The 22,321-nt window shown below is 45.2% G+C and overlaps 1 long non-coding RNA gene across 1 annotated transcript; it reads right to left on the bottom strand.

The window, feature by feature from the left end:
• Nucleotides 1-11,017: 11,017 nt before the first annotated feature.
• On the bottom strand, nucleotides 11,018-19,843 carry LOC115637184. Its single transcript, XR_003997194.1, has 3 exons — nucleotides 19,647-19,843; nucleotides 14,929-15,082; nucleotides 11,018-14,241 (listed from the first exon to the last, which is right to left on the bottom strand). It is a non-coding gene; the product is annotated as an uncharacterized LOC115637184 (long non-coding RNA).
• Nucleotides 19,844-22,321: the final 2,478 nt, after the last annotated feature.

Here is a 22,321-nt window from a genome sequence, read left to right as displayed (position 1 = left end):
TCTCTGGAGATATTTAAGAGTAGGTTAGATAAATGTCTATCAGGGATGGTCTAGACAGTATTTGGTCCTGCCATGAGGGCAGGGGACTGGACTCGATGACCTCTCGAGGTCCCTTCCAGTCCTAGAGTCTATGAATCTATGAATCTATATCAAAAGCTTTGATAAAGTCAAGATATATCACATCCACTGCTTTTCCCATATCCACAGAGCCAGTTATCTCATCATAGAAGGCAATCAGGCTGGTCAGACATGACTTGCCCTTGGTGAATCCATGTTGACTATTCTGGAACTTATACTGGCCAGGCTTCTGATCAGGGCAGGACAGTACAGTCCTGGGGTGCAAGACTGGGGAGCTGGGGGGAATTGGCTGAAGTGTCTCTATGGTTGGTTCATGAGTGGCTGGGAGAGCATTCATGTAAATCAGTTGGGTGTGTGCCTGCCTGTGGATGGCTGTGTAAGTGCAGTATCTGCCAGAGGTTTGTAGCTTGACATCAGCATCACAGTGTAAGGGATACTCCAGCTTGTGGGAGAGAGGGCTCAGCAGTTCCACAGTCCAAGTTGCATCCCGGTGACCCCACCACAAATACCCAATTCACCTTACAGAGCGTTGACACAATCCAGCTAATATACTATTGTTCCTATTGTGCATTGTTATGGTATTCTGTAGCCAAGTGATTGGTTAGGAAGTGAGTGTAGGTAAATATACATACTTATATGCTAAATAAATCAGTGTTAACAGTAATAAATGATTCCACCAATTGGAAATAAAACCCGCTCAAATTCTGCAAAGACCAACAAAGAACATGCATTTTACTGTAGCTAAATGTAAATGTATACATCTAGGACATTCTTAAACGATGGAGGACTATCCCAGGAAGCAGTGGTTATGAAAAAAATTTTGGGGCCTTGGTGGATATCAGCTGACCATAAGTGCCCAGTGTGATGTGCTGGCCAAAAGAGCTGATGCCATCCTTGGATACTGTGATAAATAAAGGAGGAAGAGGGGAAATAGCTCCCTTTGATGGACACCCAGCCAGCCAGTTAGCTATAAAGTCCCTCTTGGTAGCTGTTCTCTACTTGCTTTACCTATCAAGGGTTTAAAAGTCCCCCAGATAAAGGGGGGGCAAAGTGGGCACCTGACCAAAAGAGCCAATGGGAAGGCTAGAACTTTTTTAAATGGGAAAAGAAACTTTCCCTTTGTCTGTGGCTCTTGGGAAAGAGGGCAGCAGGAATGCTGTGTAAAGCTTAAGCCAGGTATGATCATAAATCATCAGATCATGCCTAGAACTACTTATCTGAACTTCAAATGTCTAAGAAGGTCAAAATGTGTAGCTAGACGTGATCAGGTTTATTTCTTTATTTTGGTTTGTGGATCTCATCTGTGCTAATCCCAGATGCTTTTGTTGCTTGTAACCTTTAAGTTGAACCACCAGGAAAGCTGTTTTGAGTGCTTAATTTTTTAAATTGTTTCTTTTAAGATCTAGCAAAAAGCCTAAGTTCCAGATGTATTTTTTCCTTTTTGTTTTTAATAAAATTGACCTTTTTAAAGAACAGGGTTGGATTTTTGGTGTCCTAAGAGGTCTGTGCATGTTGGTTGATTAGCTGATAGCTACAGCTAATTTCCTTTGTTTTCTTTCTCAACTCTTCCCTGGAGGGGAGTGGGGGTGAAAGGGCTTGAGAGTACCCCACAGGGAGTAATTCCCAAGTGCTCCTTCCTGGGTTCAAAGGGTTGGGTTTTGTTTTTTTTTGCATTTGGGCAGTGGCAGCACTTACCAAGCCAAGGTCAGAGAGACGCTGTAACCTTGGGGGATCAATACAAGCCTGGAGTGGCCAGTATTAATTTTTAAAATTCTTGCGGGCTCCTACTTCCCTGCACTCAGAGTGACAGAGTGGGGACTCAGCCTTGACATATACAGTGTGATAGACCCAGGCCATTTGGGAACAGCAGAGTAGTAAAAGGGAGATATACTGGCCACTGGATAAGCAGTTTTCCGTTCCCTGAGTGACCAGAGCAGGGGCTGCTCCAGGCTAATGAGAACACCTGACTCCAATTAACCTGCTAAGAGTCAGGTGAGACTGTTTAGCACCTGACTCTGATTAAGGCCCCTCTGATGCTATAAAGGGGCTCACTCCAGTCAGGCCAAAGGGAGCCAGGAGAGAGGAAGTGCGTGCGAGGAATTGGGAGCAAGAGGCGTGCAAGAAGCTGAGAGTGAGTAGTCATACTGCTGGAGGACTGAGAAGTACAAGCGTTATCAGACATCAGGAGGAAGGTCCAGTGGTGAGGACAAAGAAGGTGTTGGGAGGAGGCCATGGGGAAGTAGCCCAGGGAGTTGTAGCTGTCTCACAACTGTACCAGGAGGCACTCTAGACAGCTGCAGTCCACAGGGCCCTGGGCTGGAACCCGGAATAGAGGGCAGGCCCAGGTTCCCCTCAAACCTCCCAACTCCTGATCAAACACAGGAGGAATTGACATAGACTGTGGCTTCTACCAGAGGGGAAGGTCTCTGGGCTGTTTCCCGACCCATAGGGTGAATCTGTGAGGCGAGCAAATCCCAATAAGTGCAGGACCCACCAAGGTAAAGGAGGAACTTTGTCACAACAGAAACAGGGGAATCTCAAGTTGAGGGGTAAGGAGGTTATTTTAAGAATGTGTTTGGCACTGGTGTGACTGCTGCTGGAATATATTGGCCAGTTCTAGTGTCCATGTTTCAAGAAGAATGTTGAGTACAAAATTAATAAAGGAACCAAAAGACACAAGTGAAGTAATTCTTAGTTGCCTAGTCACAAATGTTAGGAGCCTGGGTAACAAACATGAGGAATTGGAATTGCTCATTTATTAGCATAAATTTGATGTAGGGCTGTCAATTAGTTGCAGTTATCTCATGTGATTGACTCAAAACAAATTAATTCAATTAAAAATAATTGTGATTAATCATCGTTTTATTCACAGGTTAAACAATAGAATACCAATTGAAATTGATTATAAATATTTTTGGATGGTTTTTCTACATTTTCAAATATATTACAACACAGAATACCAAGTGCACAATGCTCCCTTCATATTATTTTTATTACAAATATTTGTACTGTAAAAAAGAAACAAAAGAAATAGTATTTTTCAAGTACTGTAGTACAATCTCTTTATTGTGAAAGTGCAGCTTACATATGTAGATTTTTTGTTACATAACTGCACTCAAAAAAAACAATGTAAAACTTTAGAGCCTACAAGTCCACTCAGTCCTACTTTTTGTTTAGCCAATCACTAAGACAAACAACTTTGTTTACATTGATGGGACATAATGCTGCCTGCTTCTTGTTTACAATATTATCTGAAAGTGAGTACTGGTGTTCACATGGCACTTTTGTAGCTGGTATTGCAAGGTATATAAAAGCCAGATATGCTAAACATTTGTATGTCCTTTTATGCTTCGACCACCATTCCAGGGGACATGCTTCCATGCTGATAACACTTGTTAGAAAAAAATGCATGAATTAAATTTGTGACTGAACTTCTTGGGGGAGAATTGTATGTCTCCTGCTCCATGGTTTTACCAGCATTCTGCCATATATTTTATGTTATGGCAATCTCAGATGACAACCCATTATGTGTTGTTTGATTTAAGAACACTTTTATTGCATATTTGACAAAACACAAAGAAAGTATCAATATGAGATTTTTAAAGATAGCTATAGTGCTTGACCCAAGGTTTAAGAATCTGAAGTGCCTTCCAAAATCTGAGAGGGACGAGGTATGGAACATGCTGACGAGGTATGGAACATGAAGTCTTAAAAGAGCAACACTCTGTTGCGGAAACTACAGAACCCGAACTACCAAAAAATAAAATCAACCTTTTGTTACTATCATCTGACTCAGATGATGCAGACGAATGTGTGTCGGTCCACACAGCTTTGGATCGTTATCGAGCAGAACCCATCAGCAGCATGGAAGCATGTCCTCTGGAATGGTGGGTCGAAGTATGATGGGGGATACAAATGTTTAGCATGTCAGGCATGTAAATACCTTACAACACTGGCTACAATGCTGCCATGTGAATGCTTGTTCTCACTTTCAGCTGACATTGTAAACAAGAAGCAGGCAGCATTATCTCCCGTAAATGTAAACAAAGTGAGTGCACTTGTAGGCTCTAAAGTTTTACATCGTTTTATTTTTGAAGGCAGTTATGTAAAATAATAATTCTACATTTGTAAGTTGCACTTTCACGATAAAGAGACTGCACTAAACTCCCAAGCAATGAAACAGCAAAGGACAAATCACAGTCCTGGTCACTATTTTTGTGCCTGCACAAATAACCATTTATGTATGAAATTGGCAGTTTAGCTACTATGTGTGTGAGAGAGAGAAATGGGTGTGTGCTGACAGTTGCACCCATAGAGTAAAAAGGGAGGCTGGGTAAAATTGTGCCTGTTGCTGTTTTCAATGGTCCCAGCATCCTGGAACTGAGAGTTTTGGAACTAACCATAGTGCTTATTTATCACATTTACTTTGATAGACAAAAGCCCGGTGAGGGGTGCCTGTGTCAGAACCTCGAAACAGAGTTAGCTGTGATAGATAAGAACATATTTCACTCTTCTTTTAGCTCCAGCCCATATCATACAACAAGGAGGTAGGGCTGGATGGCAAACTCTGCAAAGGAGGCAGCTGCCATTTAAGGCTGGTCTGAAAACCAATTTCTTGACACATTCTTCCTTTTCAAAAATAAACAGGAACCATCTGAAAATCTAGAGCAAAGCAGGAAGCAGAACGGTTTTACTGCTACCAAAATAAACAGACACATACAAAGAGTGTGAGTGATTTCATCCAGCCAGGAAAGCCAGGCTGCCGGGGAGCAGAAAGGCTGGAGCAGGGGATATAGTGCTGAGCACCAGAATCAGCAGCTTCAGATACCTACTATCTGTGCTCCCCTCATTGCTACAGAGCACGTACCATGTATGAATGCATCGTCCCAGCATCCCTTAGATAACTGCAGTATATTGTGAATGGAAATACATCAAGAATTAGTTTAAAGTCCATTCCTGTTTGTGACTATAATGGACACCTTGATGGAAAGGATTAAGGGAAAGGATTCGTGGAATATTCCTTTTGTCAATTACATGTGTTGTCACAACCAGAAATACAAACTGGAAAGGGATCTAGAATGATGGCAGGCTGCATTAGAAGAAAATGGCCTATGAATCAGCTGGCAAAAGATGGAATATATGCTTCATAGAAAGGGACAATGAGAAGCCAGTAAAACTAGATGTATAGAGTTAAAGTCTGCAGAATTGTTCAAATAACTTGGTTCAGTGTTGAGCCAGGATGGAAATGTGGATGCAGCTGTTGGGAGACACGTGAAGAAAACTTGGTGCAAATGGAGAGGAGTTGGTGGGAATTCTCTGAGACAGGAATATGCCAACTAAACTAAAGACTAAAGGCCCACCATAATGGTCAGAACACTGGCCATTGAGGAGGAGAGAAGAACAGTTACTCCACATTGAATAAGATGGGAGCTGATAGGCTACACAGTGAAACAGTATGAGCCATGTTGCAGGTCGCCCCACCACAGAAAAGCTGAGAGAGTATCAACTGAGATTGTCAGGTCATGTGAGATGATGAGGCACCAGATATTTTGGTCTGAAAGTGCAAGATCTAGTAGCTGCAGGACAAAGACCATGAGGAAGACCCAGAAAAGGTGGTTCGAGATGCTGAAGGAGGACATGAAGAACACTGATGTCAGCTTAGAAGATGTACTAAAAAGGAATGCTTGGAGGCAAAGAACTAGAGCCACTGACCTCAGCTAATGGAGCAAGGTGAGGAGGAAGATGAAGTACTGGTCATCTGTAGCACACTTTTAAGAGGGAAACTGAGCCACAGAGAGGGGAACTTGACTTGTACGCAGTGATTCAGTAACAGAGATGAGAAAGGAACCCAGGTCTCTTCGCTCCCAGGCCTGTCAGAACTGCTGAGCCATACTACCATCTCCTGTCAGCGTGCTATGGCAACAAAGCACCTGTGGTGTGTGGCCTTCAGGTCAAATGTAGCCTCTGGAAATCACAGATTCTAAAGGTCACAGATTCTAAGGCCAGAAGGGACTGCTGGGATCATCTAATCTGACTTTCTATATGGCATAGGCCAGAGAATATCCCTGAATTAATTCCTGTTTAAATTAGAGCAGATATTTTAGAGAAACATCCAATCTTGATTTAAAAATTACCCGTGATGGAGAATCCACCACAACACTTGGTAAATTGTTCCAATGGTTAATTACTTCAATGGTTAAAAATTTATGCCTATTTCCAGTCTGAACTTATCTAGCTTCAACTTCCAGCCACTGGATTGTGTTATACTCGTGTCTGCCACATTGGAGAGCCCATTGTCAAATTTTTGTTCTCCATGTAGTGTGACAGACCCAGGCCAGTGGAGTACAGGAGTCTGATAGAGGGCAAATATACTGGTCACTGGATGAGTAGTTTTCTGTTCCCTGAGTGACCAGAGCAGGGGCTGCATTAGAGTAATCAGGAACCTGCTAGAACTAATCAAACTGTCTGCCTTAATTGGAACACCTGCAGCCAATCAAGGCAGATTAATCAGGGCACCTGGGTTTAAAAAGGAGCTCACTCCAGTCAGATGAGGAGCCAGAGGAGAGGAAGTGTGTGTGAGGAGCTGGGAGCAAGAGGTGCAAGGAGCTGAGAGCAAGAGGGAGAGCTGCTGGAGGACTGAGGAGTACAAACGTTATCAGACACCAGGAGGAAGGTCCTGTGGTGAGGATAAAGAAGGTGTTTGGAGGAGGCCATGGGAAAGTAGCCCAGGAAGTTGTATCTGTCATGCAGCTGTTACAGGAGGCACTACAGACAGCTGCAATCCACAGGGCCCCGCCAAACCTCTCAACTCCAGATCAGACACAGGAAAAGTTGACCCAAACTGTGGGGAAGATCACTGAGGTGAGCAAACTCTGCCAATAAGCGCAGGACCCACCAAGGTAGAGGAGGAACTTTGTCACAGTAGGTACATAGAAATTTTGATTAAGACACCCATTAACCTTCTCTTTGTAAGATAAACAGATTGTCTCAAAGAGCTCAGTCACTGTACACCATGTTTTCTAATCCATTAATCATTCTCCTGGCTCTTCTCTGAATCCTCTTCATTGTATCAACATCCTTCTTGATTTGTAGATTAATTTATGAAGGCCATTGTACGACAGGGTTGCTTGTGATGGTGAGGAGCAAGGCTCAACAGCCCTGGGTTTCAGCCGCCCACCTGCAATGGTCAGAGAGGGTGTATTGCCCCTCCTTCCCCCCTCCCACTGTATTCCAAGAGGGGTTTTTTTAAGCTCCTTCCTCTGAAGTGTCAGGGATGGCCATGGCTGGACATGGAACTTTGGGCAGCGTGGGCCAGGGCTCTGAGGTGGTACTGAGCATTTTCTGTCTCAGGTGCTTGGCTGGGGGTTCTTGCTCACATGCTTAGGGTCTAACTAATCACCACATGTGGGGTTGGGAAGGAATCTTCCTACAGGTCAGATTGGCAGTGACCTTGGGGTTTTTCTCCCTCCTCTGCAGAATGGCACGATTATCTGGGTAGATCTCACTTAATCATTTCCCTGTCCTTGGTCCCTCCTGTTGTCTGCCTGTGGCACATAATAGTCTAGGCTCCTGTCAGATCTAATATTGTGGTCTCATTTTGGTTGCTGTGTCTAGTGTGAGGGTGCTGGGTGGTGGTGTGGCCTGTGATACACAGGGACTCAAACTAGATGATCTGGTGGTCACTTCTGGCCTTAAGCTCTATGACCCCATGATACTAAGAACTAGACACAGTATTCCAGCAGCAACTGCACCAGTATCAAACATGGAGCTAATACATAAAACCTCTCTACTGCTGCTTGAAATGCCCTTGTTTATACGTCCAAGGATTGCATTAGCCTTTATGGCCACAGCATCACACTGGCAGATCATGTGCAGCTGGTTATTCACCATGACTCCCAAGCCTTTTTGAAAGACTCTGCTTCCCAGGACAGGATTCCCCATCCTGTAAGCATGGCCTACACTCTTTGTTTCCAGATTTATACCTTCACATTTGGCCACGTTTGCTTGCACACTGTTTGCTCGCACCCAGCTTACCAATCTATACAGAATGATCTGGATCAGTGACTTGTCCTCTTCATTATTTACCACGACCCCCAATTTTTGTGTCAACTGCAAACTTTGTCAGGGATGATTTTATGCTTTTTTTACCAGTCACCTGGAAGAAAGTTAAATAGCAGAAGGCCAAGAACCTCTGCCTGCAGGCCCCCAATGTAAGCACACCAGCTTGATGACGATTCCCTGTGTAAGATCACATTTTGAGACCTATCAGTTAGTCAGAATTGAATATGTGCCATGTTGATTTTATATCATTCTCATTTTTCAAGCCAAAGGTTATATCAAGTCAAATGGCTTACAGAATGCTAAATACATCAACACTGTTACCTTTAGCCTCCAAATTTATCATCTCACCAAAAAAGCTATCAAGTGACCCAGAACAGCCCGAATGAGGCAAGCAAACACCAGAGACTGTCCAAGAATTTTATCCCACACTTCTAGAGGGTATGAGCTGTGGGGCAGCTCAGGCTGCAGGCCCAAGGAGCCCTGCAGACAGTGCTGTCCTGCCCCTGCCATTGCATTGCTGCCAAAGAGGATTTAAGAATCCTGTGGCACCTTATAGACTAACAGACATTTTGGAGCATGAGCTTTCATGGGTGAATACCCACTTCGTCAGATACATGCATCTGACGAAATGGGTATTCACCCATGAAAGCTCATGCTCCAAAACGTCTGTTAGTCTATAAGGTGCCACAGGATTCTTTGCTGCTTTTACAGATCCAGACTAACACGGCTACCCCTCTGATACAAAGAGGATTTAGTACTAGAGTCTGCCAGCCCCAATAGAGACTTCCTTTGTGTGAGATGTGTGCATGCATTTATGGGAACCCACCAGGTCTAAGGACCTAGCAGGTGAGGCCCCAGCAGGTGAGGCCCCTTACTTCTGGAGCAGGCGTTACACCAACGTTTCTATGGTTTACATCCTGATTACAGCAGCTTGTCTGAGGCCCTACAGCTTGCTCCTGGCTTTAGCCACTAGATGGTGCCAGAGTCAGTATTTTCACTAAAGGGCTAACGCTCCCATTTGTCCCTCTGGTGCTGGTGTGCCCAGTGCATTGGACTCAGGCCTCTCCATGGAGGCCGCTGCCCAGACAACACTAGCGAGCAATGGAGCAGCCATTGTGCCTTGCTTTAGTTTTCTGCAATGAAAGAACAAGGGGAGGTGAATGAACCCCAGGGTATCCCGAGGTCAGGCCCAGGGTCAGCAGATGCCTGCTCAGGCCCAAGCAGACAGGGAGACCGTCCTTATTTTAAGGGACGTCCCTTGACCATTTTATACATTAAATTGAAGCTGATGCTAATTGCACGGTACACCTGAGGGCAGTGGAAATGTGCCCTTGGGAGACAAACACAGTCTGCACCAGGAAATGAGGTTTCCCTAAAGTGTTCCTTAAAATAAAGCCTAGTCCCTTATTTCCATTCAGCAAAGCTCGTCACACGCCGAGGGCAGGTACAGTGGAATGCAGAGGGTTTGGAGCTGAGGAACCAGCTGCACCAGCCAAGTGGCCTGCTAGTCTCCACTGTCCAGTGTCGCACTCACCTTCTTGACTGTTGCTGGTGCCTCATTGGTCTGGGCAACCTCTTCACCCATCTGATGGTCACGCCAGATCACGGTAACACTAGTGGGTGGTGGGGGTGCCACATGGTCCAGCCCCGTCAGCTGTGCACTTGCCAAGCCCCCCAGCCAGAGGGCAGCCCTGGCGGCAGAGCGCATGAAGAAAGCTACATTCCTGGAGCTTTGTGAGCAGCTTTCCATGACTCTTCGGTGTAAAGACCCACACACGGCGACTGTGGGTAGAGCGGTGGCAGAGGTCTCGGAGGCAGCCAGTCGTGTGGGTAACCCCAAGGTGATTGGAATTGAAGCTATTCCGGAGGCAATTCCAGGTTTTGAGAGAACGGGGTTTCCTAACTGTGCAGGGGCCACTGGTGCAACCCATGTGCCCATAGTCTGCCCTCCCCAAGGAGCACATGAGTATATAAACCACAAAGGGTACTACAGGTCCTCGTGGACCACAAAGGGTGATTTAAAGGGGGCTGCACAGGGAAAGTCCATGATGCCAGGGATTTTCACTGATCAGCAGTCTACATTCATGGCCCGGCTGGGACACTCTTCCCACCACATGACAGTGTCATAAATGGAGTTACTGTCCCCACCAGCATTCTGGGGGACCCTGTGTACTTAGTTTTTGCCTTGACTTATGAAACTGTACCCTGATGTCAGAAAGGGTTTACTTACACTCAGCAGGTGCAGAGTGGTTGTTGAATGTGCTTTTGGCAGATTGAAATCCCGCTGGAGGTGTCTACCTCCCTCTTTGGATGCCAGTGTCTTCAACGCTGTCCACATCGCTGTGACTTGCTGTGCTCTTCACAATCTCTGCAAAGCCAGAGATTGGCCTTTTCCCCCTGAATGGACCTGTGACAGCGAGAGGCCGCTGGATCAGAACCTCAGCCAGAAAGTGCCCCTGCTACACCTGGAGCTGAATGCACCCAGGCACAGAAGTCAGGGATGCTTTGTGCTTCCATGTTATGAACTGGCCTGGTCCAATGGAAGAGCTTGAATAGTACCTCTATGAATGTGCTTGTGGGGGGTGGAGGTGGGGCTCATTGATTTAGTGTGTGGGGGGGTCAGTGCTTGGGGAGAGATGGGGGCTTGATTTCATGCAATGTATTTATCAGTGACATGACCACTCATGAAATGGGGCATGGGGGGGAATGATTCACAGTATTGATTCATATTAGGAAGTAACTGAAGTGTGGATTGCTGTACCTAACTGTACAGAGGACTAGTGTTTGCTTACTAATTCCTAATTGTTCCTGATCATGTGTTAGCTTTATTATTTTAAATACACATTGTCAGACATGGTGCAGTGATGGCAATACACTCTCCTGAAGACATACAAATCTTTATTTACATACATGTTATAAAACTACAACAGTTGCCCTTTCCGAGACGGCGAGCCACCACCCCCACACCAAAACACCAGTAACAACAGAACCTTACAGGGGAAAACCCACAAAAACCACTAGAAGAACAAGTGTGAACAGTGGAATCAAGTACAAGACAGAGCCCTCTGCCGTGGCATGTCCCCTGGGCCCCCATTCTCCTTTCTCTTTGTTCTCCATTTGCTGAGCACTTGATGCCAGGGCAGGGGCTGGAGGCATCAACAGGGGAGGAGGTCAAGACAAAGAGCTGCATAGGGCTAATTTGCCCTGCCCAGCTGCTCATGGGGCCTGACTGCATGGGCAACCCAGGCCTGAAGTTTCTGGCCTGCATCCCAGGGTACCGTGCAGGTATCTCAGGCCATGGTGTGGATAATGGAGCAACAGCTGGTACTCTTGTAGCTATTACTGACAACAGCTGCTCAGCTCTGTCCTCCCTTAGCCACCATTCCTGTTCCAGGAACTGCAAAGCAAGTGCCTGCTCCCACGTTGAAACCCTGTCCTCAGGCTATGCAGCCAGCCGGAGCCTTTCCTCTGGTCTCCCACCAGGCCTTTCCTCTAGCCACAAGTCCCTTTGTTCATGGTACTGGAATTGTCGGTGGCTCTCTGCAGAACTTCAACCATCAGTTCATCACTGAAACGTTTGTACGGCACTGTGGGCGAGCTGTGGAGGTTCTGCAGCCAATAGAGAGTGAGGGGCCTAGAACAGGACAGGACACACAGGGTTATTGTCTCAAAGACCCCCATGCAGGAGCACAGAAAAATCCTTGTGGAATTTCAAGGACATAAAATGCTACTTTTCGAAACTGAACATCAATATATTGCGAGAGGGATGCACAGAAGCCCCTTGACACAGCCTGGTTAATCACAGCGAAAGAAGTGCAGAGACAATGACAGGCTTGCTTTTTTTTTTTTTCCTAAAAAAGTGCAGAACTACTTGGGCTGGCTGGGTTGTGCGGGTGGGCAGGGTGCCATCAGTGGCAATGCTACAAAAGCTTTTTCTATCGTTTCAGGCCTTCCATATTTTGGAGGGCAGAACAGTTCTTGTGCTGCTCGGCTGGCAGAGGGAGTTGTTATTCCAAGCTGCTGGTGGGAAACCTGCAGTGTGTGCAGCTGAAGTATTCAAATGTATAGAGACTGACCAGCACATTGATTAGTGGAGTGGGCTGGTCAGCTACCAAGCTGGCCCTAGGAAATACACCCTTCCCTGCAATGTGACTGCCTAGCTACGGTTCCTGCTCCAGGAAAAGTTTCTATCAGCACCTGGGATTGGTTCAAAATTCATGAGGGAATCAACAGGATGCTCCATTAGCTTCCACATGGCTTAGCCTGTTATGGCTGCATGCAAACACACACAACTCCACAGTCATCTCTCTTATACCCCATCCTCCATGGCACATTTCTGGATGCATTTTCAAACCCCGGTCAAATTGGGGATAACTGCTTTTGTCATCTGTAGACTGCATGGACTATCTTTACCTGAAATGGACTAGATTTGTGGCTGGAACTCATTTTCACCTCTCCCCTCTTTGACAGTTCATTTTCCAGTGGCTCTTTATGTTACTGAGTGGTTACAGAATGGTGTACTTACAGGCATGGCAATGCAAAGTTATTATTTTTAGGGAACAGGAATGGCCGGACCAAAAATCTGTGCCTTTCAGGTAAAAATTCACTCTAAGGCATTTTTACTATTTGCATTTCTAGGTCACCATTTGAACTCCATGTGATAGGGAAGCCACAGCACTGGGATACAGTCTGCCATTGGTGGATACATGCTGCTAGCTGGGATGTCTCATAACTTTTGCATTGGTTAATAGAGCAGAAATCCCTGCCATGCCTATATTAATAATAATAAACATTAAAACAGGGTCAGAAGCCTACCAGGCTCAGGGTTTCAGTAACAGTTCCTTCACTGCCCTCACTCGGCACCTGCTCCTGTTTCCCATCAGTCCCCATGCTGGATTCTGGGGCCAGCAGGGCACCATCCTGGCTAACCAGGTAGACATGCACCATCGCTGGCTCTGTGTTCGGTGCAATACCCAGCACCCAGTCAAACTCCTCAGAAAACAGGCACAATGTCGGTAAGTAGCCCAAGGTGGGGTTCTGGTCTCTGGTTTTCCAGTACTCACTCTTGAGATGCTTAATCCAGTCCCTTCACTGCAGTCAGGTCAGACCTTAGAGGCTGTTTTATAGACACACCTCTCATGTTATTGACAAGCCTCCATTCATAAATGCAACACACAATTCTAAGCTACATTACCACCACCCAATGAACCTTTCTGCCCAGGGGAGGAGGTGACAATTCAGAAGGAGTTGGTGACTGAGGAATTTAGCACATAGATTCACATAATCAGTCTTTTGTATTTCAAGGCCAGCTTGCAATGTGTGTGGTAACAATATATTTCACTCAATTAATTAGCTTGGAACTCATTCAGGAATCCAGCTCTTTGCATGCAGGCAATAACGTGAGCTAATAGAGATGAGTCCAGCAAACACATCAGTATCATAGTCCGAAAAGAGACTAACGTACACGCAGGCTGTTTCTCAGCTCTATCCGACATTTTGCTCCCTCCATTGTACTCTAGCTCCCAAGGGAGCCCAAAGTTTGACTCTTGCTGTCAGCCGGAGCACACACAGAAACAGGAGCTGCTCTTGCATCAGGGACTGTCGCTGTGAAACCTCCTCTACAGGGCCAGTGAGCCCTAGATGGAGATCAAGATCTTAGGTGAGATAGCAGTCGTCTCATTAGACTGGAGTGATTCCTGTAACATGGATGCTGGCTCCTTTCCTCCATGCAGTTCTCACCACAATACTGATGTAGGCCCCAGTCCTGTAAACATGTGTGAAATCAACGGGCCTGCTCACATGGTTGAAATTAAGCATCTGAGGAAGAGTTTGCAGAAGCAGGGCCTGGCTGATCGTGGCTAACTGAGCAGGAGCGTCATAGCTCTGCATATAGTGCCCAGAGCACATGATGCTCTCATTACAGGAGCTAGTTTGGGTTTGGCAGGGGGAAGGGAAGGTACAGCATATTCAGGTTGCTCTACACCAGGGTTCCTTCCAAAGATGCTGGAGTAGGCTGGCACAGGCACCTCTCTTTTTCTGCAGCCCTTCCATTTACGTCTCTGCTGATCGTCCTTGGTACAAAGTTCAGCTTCTCAGCAGAAGCTTAAAAACAAAGTATAGGCAGGAGTGCCAGGGGACCGAATCAAGATGAATTTAATCCTTCCTCCATGGCACAGTAATGCTTCCCCTGATCTCCCCACCCCCTAGGGGATTTCTTTCCATTCTACTAAAAGACAAAGACCTGAAGAATTAATCAACTTCTAATTGAATAAATAACCAGCATTTAAACTACAGGAGGAGGTGCCACTTGCCAGCAACGTCACCTGGGGCAAGAGAGAATTGGTACCAGAGATCCAGGCAAAGTGGCGTAAGGAAAACCCAGCAACTGTTGTGCGTACCCAGCCTGCTGGTAAATGATGAGATGGGCATGGAAAAGGGTCCTCGTTCCAGCAGAAGGTTTCTAGCAGAAGACTAGCAATCCAGTGATCCATCCCTGCCTTTGTCTGTAGTATTATAAGTCCCTTTCCCAGTGAATTTGGATTTTTCTAGCACTGAACAGGTAAAAATCTCTCTCTTAATCCAGTGCCCAGGTCTGCGGGGCCTTGGCTAAGCACATCCCTCCTCTTTTAGGGCCTGAACCTCCATCCGTTGGAAAGATGACTTCTCTTATTGAGTGCAGCATGAGTTAGATCAGACTCTTGGAGCACAATGGAGACAGCTCTTTAGAGGTGTCCCCCAATCTCGATAGCCACTGAATGGCCAGTGAGTTTTCACCCTCAAAATACCTACCTGGGACCTCAATCCCTCATGGAAGAGGGAACATGAAAATGATCCATTCGCAGACAGTGATTTGTTTTTCATGTTTGTTCCTTTACTAAGGTGATGGGTGCAAATGATAGATGATATGTGTATCTTCTGATGCAACCAGAAGGAAATATAGCAGCTGAAAAAAAGAGAGTCACTTTAATTAGGACAATCAACACAGTGTAAATAATAAAATAAATGGGCTAGTTAATACTGATCCACCACTTCACATCTTCAAAATACAATAATTGTGACACTGCTGCTTTAGCTAGTATTATCAGAGCATCAGGGCCAGGGCCCTTCCACACTGGCCCTATGGCAGGTGCCCTGGCCTCATTCACTGTGCAATAGGTGGTATGGTGAGTGAGGCAGGAACCCACCTGACAGTAGCTCTCCCAAGATCTCTTTCGCAAACACGAAGATGTCACACATCTGCATCTTGGGCGGTAGGACTAACAGGCCATAGTACATTATACGGGATTACTTGACAGAGTCTGTGACGATGGATCCCAATGGGGCCAGAGAAAAGACTGTGAGGACAGCTTTATCACTGACTCAGCATAGCAGGTTCTTCTTCACCTGAGCCACCCCCCTGGCCAGGTGGGGCAGGGAAAGCCCTATCAAACTGCCTCCTCAGTGCACACAAACTGCTATGTAGGGTGTGACATTACACCCCATATTCTTTCTGGAAATATGCTTATAATATGGACATGGCATAACTGAAATATATTTTATGCAAGATGGGTCTTATCATTGGAAAGGTTATAATTTACGGAATGTGATGACCCAATTTGTATGCATGTATCATTTCTGTATCTAAAGTTAGGAATATTGACTATGTAACAATTACAACTGTGTGTGTATTTGGTAGACACCCACCAGACAACAGGCCACTAGCCTTGATGGGCCATTAGGAAGAAACAATAAGACTTTGAAGATACTAATCTCTCTTCTTCCTGAGCCATGTCCTGGAACATAGCTGTGACACTATTAGGTCAGGTGGTCCTGTCACATGGTACTAAACACCATCTTGGACTTCTAGTAATTTTCCACTAAAAGGAGGGGGATGTCAAGACTGGGAAATAAAAGATTCCCACCTAAAGTAAATCTTATTTAAGGCTGGGGAGTAAGGTAAACAGGACTCTTCTTTGCCTTTCTGCCCAAGAAGGAAGACTGCTGAAAGTATTTGAAGAGACAAAGGAACAGAGCAGTGAGAAAGGCAAGGGCTGAGTCCAGACTAAGACAGGAGTCTAGTCTGTAAAGAGAAATAACTGGAACTCTAAGCTACAGAAATTCTGCAACTTGCCTAAAACAACATTTAGGGTGAGAAATTACTTCTTGTAACCAGTCTCTTTAAGATCTTAGCTTAGAATACGTGTTAAGTAGTCTGCTTTGTTCTGTTTCCTGTCCCTTATAATCACTTAAAATCTGCCTTGTATAGTTAATAAACTTGTTTTTGTTTATTATTAAACCCAATTTGTGCAATTTCTAACTGGGGGGAGGCAAGAAGTTGTGTATATCTTCCTCCACATTGAGGGAGGGGGCGAATTCATGAGCTTACGTTGTATAGATTTCTCTACAGTGCAAGACAATATTATTTTGTGTGTACTTTCCAGAGGGGAGCTGCTCTTGAGTGCTGGGCGATTTCCTAGCTGAGTCTTCTCATAGAGAGCTGTTTGCAGACTCTGTGTGATTCTACAGCTGGTGCGTCCCTATCTGTGTGTGTGTGCTGCCAGAGGCCGGAGACCCTAATTCAGCAAAACAGGCTAGTGGGACGGGCAGGCTCAGTGAAATCCCAGTACATCAGGTAACATCCCGGATGGGGGGGTCCAACCCATCACACAGGGGTTTCCCTCCCTGCTGCCTCCTGGCTTGCTGCTCCTTCTGCTATTTTAAAAGCAACAATTTCCCCTCAGAGTAGTCATATTATGTAACTGTCTGCACGATCCATGACCTGTACTGGGAAGCTGCTGGTCAAAGTCTTTGGCATCACCATCCAAAAACACTGTGCTGCTTTCGCATCAGACCACTCATTCACTGAGATCAACAGCTCAAAGGCTCTTTAAGTAGTTAGATTCCAGTCTAATTTGCATGACCAGCACATCTCTTCTCGGGCAAAAGTACTTTTGCCATCTTGAAGCCACTGCTACCAGTTTTATTACTTGATATAGAAATCCAAGGATTTATTGAATACTGCAAGTAACAACTCCAGCACACTCCGGCAGGATTTGACTTCCTACTACACCCCCCAAGTCAGATACCACACAACATACAAGACAGCAGCTTAACCCTAACTATTGGCAGAGGTGCTGTATACAGTCATCATTACACATCTCCTGACCTGAGTCCTTAAAGGGACACTAGTGTCACAACTGATGCCTACAATCCCTACAACTGAAAGAGTTTAGAGGAAGATAATCACTCTCTCTGTTTTTTCAGTGTGTTTTCTTTGTGCCTCTTACAGTATTGAGTGTCTGAGCAAGGTCCTGGTTCACTGGTCTGGGCAGTGAGGCCTGGAATCTGCAGCCATTTACACAGTGGGCATTGAAACCAGTTGAAGCCTTTCCCCTGATTGCAGTGGGCTCTGGATCAGACTCTGAGTAACTTGCCACTGCCATGTCGGGGAAAAAACCACCACCTCAATGATTTGATCAGACAGCCTGAGGCTCCTTTATTGTTATGCAGGTATGCATACCGGGAGAGCTAGCATATCCCCTAGCAAGGGGTAAGCTGCTCTACCCTTACAAATTTCCCTGCACCTTATAAAGCTTAAAACCGCAAATTAGCATATCTTGCTTACGCATTAATACAACCTTATTTGGATTATTATATAGCTTACACTGCAAAACACAATTAATATTTTCCTTATATGGCATACATATTGCAATTTTGCAAGCAACTGACTTTTATATTTCCTTGTTGATGTCCTTTGGCCATCTCGCAGCCCTGACTGTTCCGTTACCCCTACTTGCGGTTACTTTGAGCAAGCTTCACATGGTCTCATTGGATCCTCTTTTGGAGTCCAGTTTCCCCAGTTCCGGCCAGATGGCTTTTGCGCTGACAGACAAGTATTAATGTTATACTGATAAGCAAGCTTTTAACTTTATACAGACAGACAAGTTATTAAGGCAAGTTAGCATAAAGCCAACAAAGCCTTTGTTATAAAACTTACTCAAGCTAAAGGGGAATTCCATTAGAAGCCATTATCGAGTATTATATGATAGGGCAATATTGAGCTGGTTACCTGGTGACCCCTCCTTGGGATCCATCTTATGCATCATATGCAAGCCAAAACAAATATATTCATCTGTAGCAGAACAGATTTCTAGGGGACCCATTGTCTCTTTTCCAGGTTCTCTTTTGTCAGTGCTGCATACCCCGTTTCCTTATCCTTAAAGCAATTAAACCTTTAACTCCTACATGTATTAGTTAGCAGAAGCCTAAGGCCTCTATATGTGGGCCCGTAAAACTTACATAAACAAGGCTATTAAACTACGGGTTAAACTAAGGGGGGTTGGTTTCCCTATCAGCCATAATAAGCAAAGCACCTTCTGCTCCAAAGATGGACGACCCCTGGGCCATGTGAGCTGCAGTGCTTCTTTTCAAGCACAATGAAATGGTTTGTTTTTGAGGATCTTGTTCACAGAATGAAAGATCATTTAAACAATGTCTGATTAATGAGGAAAAAAATCAACTGGATCATGTGGACATGAAAAGTTCCTAAAGAAATAGCAAAACCTTGGCTTTAAATTTTTCAGACACACTTTACCAGCTGCTGCCCAGTTTGCCACAATCAGACCTTGACTGAGCCACTCCTCCCATTTGAATGGACATGCTCCAACCCACCTGGGAACTTGAGAAGCTCCCAGCCTCAGCCTCACCTTTGTGAGGAGATGCCCAAGCACCTTGGCAGGTGATACAGGACTAGTCTGGGCACTCCTGGTTGGGAACCAGGGCACTAAACTCTGGAGAGTTTCTGTGTAAATGTACATCTCAAGCGAGCCCTTCCTTGTTTGCTGTGAGACACGTACACATGCATAAATATTATTAAGAGGATAATCTAAATATGAATTTTGTTTCAGGCATCAATTCAAAGGCACCACGACATTCAAGGGACTCATTGCATAAATGATCAGCATGTTCCTTAACATCATTGATGCCACTGAAATCCCTTTGATCCCAGCTTTAGGGTATGCGCAGGATTAGTATTTATGTAGTTGGAGTAGTTTGGATTCTTCTTTTAGCAGCTACAAGGAATCCATGCAACTAGAGTTTTATCTAGACTAAACGTTAAGATTCCTACATGCTTAAACAGTTATGAATCCAGGGCCAGAAACTGCATTATCAAACCTGAAGGTTTAAGATGATTGCTCTTTAATGCGTAGGTAGCATGAAACAACTTTCCCAACCTGTAAGACTTTTGAGATTAAAAAAAATTTTCCCATCTCAAATCAGGACTAAAAGTTGAGATTTGAAAATTTTCATGAACCTAAATCCAAAAAATACCTTTGGGTTGGGTAAATCAAGAAGTTGTGTGAAAAAGTACATGTTTTTAACTATGCCCTAACAAATTTCAAAAGAAAAAGTTGTTTAAAATGAACAATGGAAACTTTTCATTTAAAAAAATGTTAAAATGGGATGTTTCAATGATTTCAGAACTTTTATTTAAAAAACTGCAAAACAGAAAGTTCATCAAAACTGACCTTTTCCTGTGGACAGTCTCAGTTTTGAAGAATGGGCATTTACCAACACAGAATGTTTTTGTCAAAAAACTTCTGACCAGCTTTCATTTCTCTACAAAAATAAATCAAACGGAAAAACACCAGGAATGGAGGAGGAATTATTTAAATTAGGACCTATGTTGACACAAGAACAAATGGATATAAACTGGCCTCAATTACTTTAGGCTTGAAATTAGACAAAGGTTCCTAACCATCAGGGGAGTGAAGTTCTGGAACAACTTTCCAAGGGGAGCAGTGGAGGAAAAGCTTACCTTGAATGAGAGTGGATATTATGATGGGATTGCCTACAACAACATCTGACCCATCCATGATTGCTATTAGCTAATATCGCCAGTGGCCAGAGATGGGACACTAGATCGGGAGGCTCAGAATTACTACAGATAATTCTTTCCCAGGTGTCTGGCTGGTGGGTCTTGCCCACATGCTCAGAGTCTAACTTATCATAATATTTGGGGTTAGGAAGGAATTTTCCCCAGGTCAGACTGGCAGAAACCCTGTATTATTTTTTGTTGTTGCTTTCCTCTGCTGCCTGGAGCATGAGTCATTTGCTAGTTCAAACTACAGCAAATAGTGGATTCTCTGTAACTTGTAAGTCTTTAAAACAAGATTTGCGGACTTCAGTTACTAAGCCAGAGGAGATTGGCCTATTACAGGAGTGGGTGACTGCAGATCTGTAGCCTGCAATGTGCAAGAAGCCAGATTAGATGATCATGACGGTCTCTTCTGGCCTTAAAAAGTCTTATGGGCTCCCCTCTCAAACTGGATTCCAAGATTTTATGCAAACATGAAGGCCCGCTGACAGAAATTCCAGGCCTCGGGACCAGGGCCGTCCCTAGTTGGGGCAGGGCCCAGGGCAGAAGTGATGAATCCTTTTAAATCACCCCATCCTCTGAGCAATTGCCCCCTTTGCCCCTCCTCCGTCGGCGGGTCTGCAAACATGCTCCTGTTCTCCTCTGCATTCCAGCTGATTTTCTGATTTACAGTCGTTCCAGGTCTTTCTGATTAGTCACATGCATCTTCAGCCTTCAGTTTAGCATTTTTGCTTTCTTAGAGAATCTGGACCCTTTCTTTAAAAATAGAGAAATCACAAGGTGTGTGCACCCTAATCATTTTAACGCACTCTACATGTTGAAAGCCTGAGATTTTTCTTTAGCTTCATAGTACTGGCTTTTTGTCCAGGTACAAGCACAAGTCCCGTACCTCACTGCACTTATGAGAAGTTTAACAAAGTTGGCCCCTCTCACTGTTTGGAATCTGTTATGTCACAGTGAGAATCACAGACTCTCTTCTATCAGAGTCAAGAAAAGGGTGTTATTGCAAACATTGTTCCAGCTCTGACTCCTCTCTACTCTTATGCTGCCACTGCAGAATATGGCACCTTCAGGATAATGGTAACTGTGTGCAGTTACTGCTCCTTTAAGGCCTGGAATATTCTGGGGGGCTCAGTTCAGAAGGCATTTCAGGTGGATTTGGTGAGATGTGGGTTGGGCTGGTCTGCAGCAGAAATTCCAGAGACAAGAGCTGGATAAGTTCATACCTAGGGACTCACTGGCTGGGCCAGCCTCACTCATTTAGGCAGTTCATTTTCTTATTATTATTCCCATCCAGGCAAAGGCACCGCAGTTCATTAAAAATGTGTGATTGGTTTATTTAGATCTGAAACAATAACATCAAGCCCCTTCACCCAGCTCCCGCCCCTCCCTCAGCCAATCCTCCTAAATAGAGCCAGGCAGGAATTTCTGGACAAAATGGTTTCTCATTAGAAAATGCAGATTTGTTGAAATGCACTTATTATGAGAAGTTGTCGTCATGTTCTTGCACCAAATATGCCCTGGCTTTTAACATGAGTGACTAGTGGGAGGGACATAAAGGGAGCACCTTTAGGGAGCAAGTGACCTCCTTACGTGACCCCCACATGTGATTCGTCCCTGCCCCTCCCCCAGCCTGGGGGCCCTGCACTCTCCCTGTCCTCTTCCCATCCCATGTTACCTGGTGGGGAGGGAAAGAGAGAGGCTCTGCTCCAGTCCCCTGGTATGTGGAGCCACTAACGCACTCTCCCAGGCAGTCTCCAGCCATGCTGCCTGCTTGGGCCCTCCCAGGCAAGCAGCGTGGCCCGAGGCTGCTTGGGAGAGTGCAGCCACTGCGTGCTGCAACAGGCAGTGTGACCAGAAGAGGAGAGGCTCTGGCCCTGCCTCTTCCCTTCTGGCTCTGGCCCTGCCCTTTCACCTCCCCAGCTGCCGGCTTTGTCCCTCCCCTGGCGTTTTGGGAAGAGTCATGTGACTCTTCAGGTTCCCCCCCTCCCACAGGTCACCATTGGCCACAGCACTTACTTCTGAGCAAGATACACACTGTACATGTTCACTATAAGATCTTCTAATGCACTGCGTGGAATGGGTGTTGTGACACAGACCAGTCTCTGGTATGCAGCAAGGTCAGACTTAAAGCAAAATACACAGATCTAAAGCAAAAGGACGTCCTCGTATTAACATCAGTACCACAGCTGTCCAAGAAAAGTCACAGGAGTACAAGAACATACAATAACAAGCCCCTGCGTCCAATGATTGTGCCACAAGCACCCAGCTGATGTGGGAGAAATTGAAGAACACAATCTATGACGCAGCTCTGTCAGTATTTGG

This window comes from Gopherus evgoodei, chromosome 19, assembly GCF_007399415.2.
Source record: "Gopherus evgoodei ecotype Sinaloan lineage chromosome 19, rGopEvg1_v1.p, whole genome shotgun sequence".
Classification (NCBI taxonomy): Eukaryota; Metazoa; Chordata; order Testudines; family Testudinidae; genus Gopherus; species Gopherus evgoodei.
The sequence above is the reverse complement of the archived record's forward strand: the minus strand, read 5'-3'. Positions and strand labels throughout refer to the sequence as shown.